Below are 9,723 nucleotides of genomic sequence, written 5' to 3'. Positions count from 1 at the left end.
TAATATTTAGTCAAACTCATCCTATTTTTATTGAGTCACTTTTTTGACGACTAAAAGTCGAGAATTTTAGTCTTCATCTCTTTTAGTCTTAATTTTAGTCTTAACTCGTAAATGAATTTGTCTATAATTTTAGTCAACAAAAATGGTTGACATTTTAATTAGTCTATAGTTTTAGTCTGAATTAAAATTATTTTAGCCCTTTACTTTTTCGTCAGCAGATATGTTTTCATCTAATTAAAAAAGTATTTCACATATATGCCTAGCATTTTCTGTCATCCTTTTGATGAAAAACACAAGGAATAGGCCTACATGTGTAACAAGGTTACAATTATAGTTTGTTTTCATGATTGAAATCCCACCAAATCTTTATTATAATTTATTCATTCAATGTTGGTATGTGGTATGTGTTGTTTTTCTCAGTCAGAAGTGGATGTTTGTATTTCGTTTTGTAAGCAATATTACACAACAGTATGCAACTATAAATGTTACTAGTAAACATATAATTATGCAGGGGTGTCTTATGTATGAACAGGGAGTCTGTAAAAATACATTTTTGGGACGTTTTAGGACACATGTGTTTCCAAATATTACAGGGTTCCAGGGTCTGTTGCTGATCCCTGTATGTGGAGAACTGCATATAAAACAGATGTGTTGTGCATTTATTGTGTTACATACAGACATACAACCAGTAAAGAATCAGCAGCAGCAACGTGTGGTCCCTTCTTCCTTTCTGTCCATCAATACAACACAACGCAGAGGGTTAGCGGATGTGCAGCCAACTAGACAAACTGGCAGAGCACACCCGTTACACATGCAGGAGCTTACTTCCAGGGTGGTTTACCAGGCTAGTAGACTACAGCCTAACAAGACAACACAGGTCTGGTTATAGAACAATGTCCACACTGAACCCAGTACAGTAATAAACACCTGCAGACACACACACACACACACACGCAAGCACACACACACACACACACACCTGCACGGACGCACATGTGCATATACTGTACATGCGTATACGAAATTAATATCTTTTTTAGTATAGTTTTAATTTGTTGACGAAATTGTCAGTATATTTAGTCTACGATTTAGCTAGTCATCGTAGCTCATTTCTTATTTTGTTTTTATTTAGTTTTCCATTTTTAGTGGAACTTTATTTTATTTAAAATGTCCACAGCAGTTCGATTCTAACGCATCTTTTATTTTTTTTATTTTTTTTACTCATTTCACTGTAGGTTTGAAAAGACAGGACTGAAACTTATGGCCTTGAAAATGTGCAGCCCTAGCGAAGATCTAGTAAAACAACACTATGAGGCCTCTAAGGAAAGACACCCTTCAACACCCTTGTCCAATACATCACATCTGGCCCAGTTATTGCAATGGTGTGGGAAGGAACCGCTGCAGTGAAGAAAGCATATGCTACTGGCAGGATCAACCAGGTAGGCGCCCAGGTGAGGCGCGGGGCCCGGGGGTTGCCCACCGCGGAACTACTGTAGCCACCGGAACGAGTTGATGATCACAGGGTGTCAAGCTGAAGAACAAAATCCTGATCCCAAGCCAGGGTCCATCAGGGTGGATCTCAGCATGCAACCTGGAAAGAAGAACGTCGTCCATGGCAGTGACTCAGTGGACATTGCCACGCAGGAGATAGACCTGTGGTTCACGGCAGAGGAGCGGATGGAGTGGACCAGCTGTATGGGCAAATGGGTTAATTGACTTAATTCTTCCACCTGATTGCATCCCAGCTCAGCCCCACCCGCACTGTTTCGCTCACGCTCATCAACTTCTGTTTACTTTTAACGTATTCTTTAGGCTACGCACTTAATTTGGGTGTACTTCTGAGGGTGTCATTCAGTTCTGTCATTGGAGTCTTCTTCAACTTTAAGGAAAATAAAGCACTGTACGATTTGCCGTTGCTGGTACAATACATTGTTGTTATTATATTGGCTTATTGCACTATTATTAACTTTATTTTTCTTGGCTTTATTATGACGAGAGATGAGGATCGATGACGCAGTTATTTTAACCTCGTTCTCCGTTGCTCTGTAGTAGTACTCTTATCATTGTTATTATTATTTTTGTATGCATCTTGCCTTTTCTTTTGCCTTGTTTGTTTCTATCTATCTATCTATCTATCTATCTATCTATCTAAGTAAGGTACGGTGCACTATCATCATGGCTGCGAACGAACGCACCTTCATTCTCGTCAAGCCCGATGGGGTTCAAAGGGACCTTATTGGAGAGATCATCACGAGGTAAGTAAAGATAAAGAAACTTCATTAAATTTTACATGCATTCCCATAACGCAGCAACAGTGGGTCATGGGTTGTGTGGGTATTAGGTGGTGTGTTGTTGATTTGGTTCTTCAGCTTGACACCCTGTGATCATCAATGCCTCCCTGGCATTTTAGTATAGTTTTCATTTGTTGACGAAATTGTCAGTATATTTGGTCTACGATTTAGCTAGTCATCGTAGCTCATTTTTTATTGTTTTTATTTAGTTTTCCATTTTTAGTGGAACTATAAACATTTTATTTAAAATGTCCACAGCAGTTCGATTATAACGCACCTTTTTTTTCTTCTTTTTTTTACTCATTTCACTGTAGGTTTGAAAAGACAGGACTGAAACTTATGGCCTTGAAAATGTGCAGCCCTAGCGAAGATCTAGTAAAACAACACTATGAGGCCTCTAAGGAAAGACCGTACTTCAACACCCTTGTCCAATACATCACATCTGGCCCAGTTGTTGCAATGGTGTGGGAAGGAACCGCTGCAGTGAAGAAAGGCAGGTTGATGATCACAGGGTGTCAAGCTGAAGAACCAAATCCTGATCCCAAGCCACACCGCTGGTCCCAGCATCCTGGCAATAATAAATAGCTCCCTGGCCACTGGCACAGTCCCGGACTGCTTCAAGCATGCAGTAGTTCAACCCCTCCTGAAAATACCCAACACTGACCCCTCCGTCCATCAGGGGGGATCTCAGCATGCAACCTGGAAAGAAGAACGTCGTCCATGGCAGTGACTCAGTGGACATTGCCACGCAGGAGATAGTGGTTCACGGCAGAGGAGCGGATGGAGTGGACCAGCTGTATGGGCAAATGGGTTAATTGACTTAATTATTCCACCTGATTGCATCCCAGATGTCCAAACAATCCAAACTATGACATATTTATAGTCGCCGTCATAACTTTATTGTTCTTGATGTTAACATGTTGTTATGGTTGATGTTATGTTATGGTTGTCGGTTGTGTTTAATGTCATCTTTGTTTATTTACTTTTGATAATTGGGATTTGTTTGTTTGTTATTATTATTAAATCAACTTATTAAATATTAAATCAACTAGTTTGAGTTTGGGAGATTGCATTAAGTAAACAAAAGCTGGTGTCATTAATTGAAATATATTAATGAATAAAATGCTCAATGTTCTCAAGCAGCATTATATGTAGCCTGAATTTGACCAAAAAAAACTTTGCGTATCATGAAAATGCATTTACTAGGCCCTATTCTGCTTGACTCTATTCACTTTCGGGTCCTTCCATAGAGATAAAAAAACAGCTCTTATCTCTCTCCTTTTAAAAAAGGACAAGGATCCAACAGAAGTTGCTAGTTACCGCCCCCTATCAATTTTAAACTCTGACTTTAAACTATTTGCTAAAGTACTCGCTAGGAGGTTAGATACCTGCATCACTTCTCTGATTCACTCAGATCAAACGGGTTTTGTGAAGCCTGATGGGGTTCAAAGGGGCCTTATTGGAGAGATCATCACGAGGTAAGTAAAGATAAAGAAACTTCATTAAATTTTACATGCATTCCCATAACGCAGCAACAGTGATCATGGGTTGTGTGGGTGGTGTGTTGTTTTTGTCGGCTATTTTTAAATTTAGTCTTAATCACCGTTAGTTTTTATAATATTTAGTCAAACTCATCCTATTTTTATTGAGTCACTTTTTTGACGACTAAAAGTCGAGAATTTTAGTCTTCATCTCTTTGTCTTAATTTTAGTCTTAACCCGTAAATGTATTTGTCTATAATTTTAGTCAACAAAAATGGTTGACATTTTAATTAGTCTATAGTTTTAGTCTGACTTATTAATATTTTTTTTATTATTTTAGCCCTTTACTTTTTTGTCAGCAGATATGTTTTCATCTAATTTAAAAAATATTTCACATATATGCCTAGCATTTTCTGTCATCCTTTTGATGAAAAACACAAGGAATAGGCCTACATGTGTAACAAGGTTACAATTATAGTTTGTTTTCATGATTGAAATCCCACCAAATCTTTATTATATTCATTCAATGTTGTTCCGTTCCAATACCTGTACTGTCACTTTAAGACTTCAGTGCAGTGGAGAGTAAATGACGTCATACAGCTGCGCCTCTTTCTCAGTTTATGCTGGAATCACTGAGAGGAGGTATGTGTTGTTTTTCTCAGTCAGAAGTGGATGTTTGTATTTCATTTGTAAGCAATATTACACAACAGTATGCAACTATAAATGTTACTAGTAAACATAATTATGCAGGGGTGTCTTATGTATGAACAGGGAATCTGTAAAAATACATTTTTGGGACGTTTTAGGACACATGTGTTTCCAAATATTACAGGGTTCCAGGGTCTGTTGCTGATCCCTGTATGTGGAGAACTGCATATTCAACAGATGTGTTGTGCATTTATTGTGTTACGTACAGACATACAACCAGTAAAGAATCAGCAGCAGCAACGTGTGGTCCCTTCTTCCTTTCTGTCCATCAATACAACACAACGCAGAGGGTTAGCGGATGTGCAGCCAACTAGACAAACTGGCAGAGCACACCCGCTACACATACAGGAGCTTACTTCCAGGGTGGTTTACCAGGCTAGTAGACTACAGCCTAACAAGACAACACAGGTATGGTTATAGAACAATGTCCACACTGAACCCAGTACAGTAATAAACACCTGCAGACACGCACGCACGCACACACACACACACACACACACCTGCACGGACGCACATGTGCATATACTGTACATGCGTATACGAAATTAATATCTTAGTCCCTCCCTGACATTTTAGTATAGTTTTCATTTGTTGACGAAATTGTCAGTATATTTAGTCTACGATTTAGCTAGTCATCGTAGCTCATTTTTTATTTTGTATTTAGTTTTCCATTTTTAGTGGAACTATAAACATTTTATTTTATTTAAAATGTCCACAGCAGTTCGATTCTAACGCATCTTTTATTTTTTTATTTTTTTTTACTCATTTCACTGTAGGTTTGAAAAGACAGGACTGAAACTTATGGCCTTGAAAATGTGCAGCCCTAGCGAAGATCTAGTAAAACAACACTATGAGGCCTCTAAGGAAAGACACCCTTTAACACCCTTGTCCAATACATCACATCTGGCCCAGTTATTGCAATGGTGTGGGAAGGAACCGCTGCAGTGAAGAAAGCATATGCTACTGGCAGGATCAACCAGGTAGGCGCCCAGGTGAGGCGCGGGGCCCGGGGGTTGCCCACCGCGGAACTACTGTAGCCACCGGAACGAGTTGATGATCACAGGGTGTCAAGCTGAAGAACAAAATCCTGATCCCAAGCCAGGGTCCATCAGGGTGGATCTCAGCATGCAACCTGGAAAGAAGAACGTCGTCCATGGCAGTGACTCAGTGGACATTGCCACGCAGGAGATAGACCTGTGGTTCACGGCAGAGGAGCGGATGGAGTGGACCAGCTGTATGGGCAAATGGGTTAATTGACTTAATTCTTCCACCTGATTGCATCCCAGCTCAGCCCCACCCGCACTGTTTCGCTCACGCTCATCAACTTCTGTTTACTTTTAACGTCTTCTTTAGGCTACGCACTTAATTTGGGTGTACTTCTGAGGGTGTCATTCAGTTCTGTCATTGGAGTCTTCTTCAACTTTAAGGAAAATAAAGCACTGTACGATTTGCCGTTGCTGGTACAATACATTGTTGTTATTATATTGGCTTATTGCACTATTATTAACTTTATTTTTCTTGGCTTTATTATGACGAGAGATGAGGATCGATGACGCAGTTATTTTAACCTCGTTCTCCGTTGCTCTGTAGTAGTACTCTTATCATTGTTATTATTATTTTTGTATGCATCTTGCCTTTTCTTTTGCCTTGTTTGTTTCTATCTATCTATCTATCTATCTATCTATCTATCTAAGTAAGGTACGGTGCACTATCATCATGGCTGCGAACGAACGCACCTTCATTCTCGTCAAGCCCGATGGGGTTCAAAGGGACCTTATTGGAGAGATCATCACGAGGTAAGTAAAGATAAAGAAACTTCATTAAATTTTACATGCATTCCCATAACGCAGCAACAGTGGGTCATGGGTTGTGTGGGTATTAGGTGGTGTGTTGTTGATTTGGTTCTTCAGCTTGACACCCTGTGATCATCAATGCCTCCCTGGCATTTTAGTATAGTTTTCATTTGTTGACGAAATTGTCAGTATATTTGGTCTACGATTTAGCTAGTCATCGTAGCTCATTTTTTATTGTTTTTATTTAGTTTTCCATTTTTAGTGGAACTATAAACATTTTATTTAAAATGTCCACAGCAGTTCGATTATAACGCACCTTTTTTTTTCTTTTTTTTACTCATTTCACTGTAGGTTTGAAAAGACAGGACTGAAACTTATGGCCTTGAAAATGTGCAGCCCTAGCGAAGATCTAGTAAAACAACACTATGAGGCCTCTAAGGAAAGACCGTACTTCAACACCCTTGTCCAATACATCACATCTGGCCCAGTTGTTGCAATGGTGTGGGAAGGAACCGCTGCAGTGAAGAAAGGCAGGTTGATGATCACAGGGTGTCAAGCTGAAGAACCAAATCCTGATCCCAAGCCACACCGCTGGTCCCAGCATCCTGGCAATAATAAATAGCTCCCTGGCCACTGGCACAGTCCCGGACTGCTTCAAGCATGCAGTAGTTCAACCCCTCCTGAAAATACCCAACACTGACCCCTCCGTCCATCAGGGGGGATCTCAGCATGCAACCTGGAAAGAAGAACGTCGTCCATGGCAGTGACTCAGTGGACATTGCCACGCAGGAGATAGTGGTTCACGGCAGAGGAGCGGATGGAGTGGACCAGCTGTATGGGCAAATGGGTTAATTGACTTAATTATTCCACCTGATTGCATCCCAGATGTCCAAACAATCCAAACTATGACATATTTATAGTCGCCGTCATAACTTTATTGTTCTTGATGTTAACATGTTGTTATGGTTGATGTTATGTTATGGTTGTCGGTTGTGTTTAATGTCATCTTTGTTTATTTACTTTTGATAATTGGGATTTGTTTGTTTGTTATTATTATTAAATCAACTTATTAAATATTAAATCAACTAGTTTGAGTTTGGGAGATTGCATTAAAGGGACACTTCACCCTTTTAGCAAAAAAATATATGTCAATGACCTTTATAAGATTTAGAACCCTTTCCTGGCGTTATTTTTTGTGTAATCTCTGGTTTTAGATATTTGATATTATCAAAGTGGCTTTGACGTCAGAGACACTCTTCCGTGTTCCTTAATAACGTCAACTACCAGAATGCTTTGCGCAGCCAACCTCCCCGAGGGGGCGCGGTTCCCAAACACATCCACCCTGTGATCCACGCTGGTTCCACCCAGGTTGAATAGACAATAACATCACCGGGCTATACACACAACACCTGTCAACACAGCTGGGCATGCTTAGCGCCCAGGTGCTGGGTATAAAATCTCGGGAGCGCCATATTCACTTTGTAGAGTAGGAGTTCAGAGCAGTCTTGAGTTATCAGATTTGTTTCTTGAGTAGTATTTGTATTTGCGACTTTTTGGAAGTGTAATCATGTCAGTGTGTCGACGTTGCGCGGTACCACACTGTACAGCTCGGAAGCGGAGGGATCATCCTGGTGAAGTTAGCTCTTTCCAATTCCCAGTCAACGACCCAGAGCGTTGCAGGGAATGGGTCAGAGCAATCAGGAACCCGAAGTACAACGAGAACACGCAACTCATGGAGCTACAGAATGAGCGTGTGTGTAGTCTGCACTTCCAACCGGAGGAGTTTGAACGGGGCGACATGACGAGGTACCGTCTTATGGGTGGTAGAAAGCCTGGAGCCGTGCTGTCGACCACCGCGGTTCCTTCTATCAACCTGGAGGAACAAGCAGAGGCCGTTGAACCTCCGCCAGCGAAAAGGAGTCGCACAGAGGTACTCATATAAAGTTATTTACAGTAACGGCCAAGCTACACCAGGCTTTTTGCGCACAAAACGCACGCCGCGCGTTTAGGGTAAACGTGCGAGAAAAGCCTGGTGTAGCGTGGCCATAATAATTGTCATAGTACTGTTTTGATCGAATCGTGGTAGTATTTAGTATACAGTATGAAACATGACTTCATCCGAGTACATTGAGAAAACATGGCTATAACATAGCATAAATGTGGGTCTATACATTTGGCTGCCATGCCATGGTGGCCCCATCTTTTTTGTTGTTTGTTTGGCGTTTTAATAAACGTCTTTTTCAACGCACGCTATCAAAACCCACAACTGTAAACATTTGGAGGAACATGTCAGTTCCTTTCAAATTCACTTTTCAACGTTGGAAAATATAGTTCAATAATGCCTCCCTCCCTCCAAACTGGTCACAGACTGGGCCAGATGTTTCACAGCACTGCTGTAATGCCATTTATTGTTAGTCAGGAAAAGAAACGAGTCAAATTAATATAATGCCAAAATAAAACAAATGTGTATATTGCTTGGACAACAAGTCTGAGAAACTATTTTAAATAAACCAGGGGTCTACAACCTTTTAGAAAGTGCCATGTTTGTATTTTCTAAATAGGCAGTGTGCCATGTCAATTGTCAACGTTAATTTTCATGACACCACATAGATAATTCCAACATATTTTGATTGTACACAAATATAACCTTGTCTAACCCTGGACTAAACCATTCCTCACCAGGCCTCATACAGCTGTCCAGATGTAGAATTTTTTTGTAGTAACTGTTTCTACTCTCAACCAGACAGAGGAACCGTCGCACAGTGTTCCAGTGGCAGTGGCAGTGCCAGAGGAACCGGTGCACAGCGTTCCAGAACTTCCAGTGGTAGTGGCAGAGGAACCGTCGTACATCGTTCCAATGGCAGTGGCAGTGCCAGAGGAACCGTCGTACAGCGTTCCAGTGGCAGTGGCAGGGCCAAGTCAATCTGTAAGTTAGCCTTGCTGTTTGAAAAAAAAAACTTGAGAATATAGGTTGTCATCCATTTCTAGCTGCATATGTAATTAAAAGTTTCATATGAAAGAGATTGCTATCAAATTCTGTTTTTCATTCAGACCACAGGATATCGTTCCAGTGAATTTGAGAGTTCTTCTCAGACCAGTGTGGAGGCTGATGACCCAGGGGATGACAGCTTCCAGCCCGAGACAACCTCATCTGGGGAGGAGGAGGAGGAGGAGGAGGACGACGACGACGACGTGAGATTTACTGGGAAGGTCCTTGTGGATGAGGAGAGAATAATGTCCCTCTTCAAGTTCTGCCAGGTCTGTGGAGAAGCTATCCTTGACACAAATGTGCACAAGTTCTATACTGGTGCACAGCTGAAAGTCAAGTGGCAGTGCAATGGCGGCCACAAGGACACATGGAGGTCATCGCCGGATGTCAGGGGAATGCCAGAGGTCAACCTGCAAGCTGCTGCCTCTATTCTGTTTACGGGGGGCACCTTCACTGAGCTT

Source organism: Electrona antarctica (genome assembly GCF_951216825.1).
Source record: "Electrona antarctica genome assembly, chromosome: 12".
NCBI lineage: Eukaryota > Metazoa > Chordata > Actinopteri > Myctophiformes > Myctophidae > Electrona > Electrona antarctica.
Note: the sequence above shows the minus strand (reverse complement) of the source record.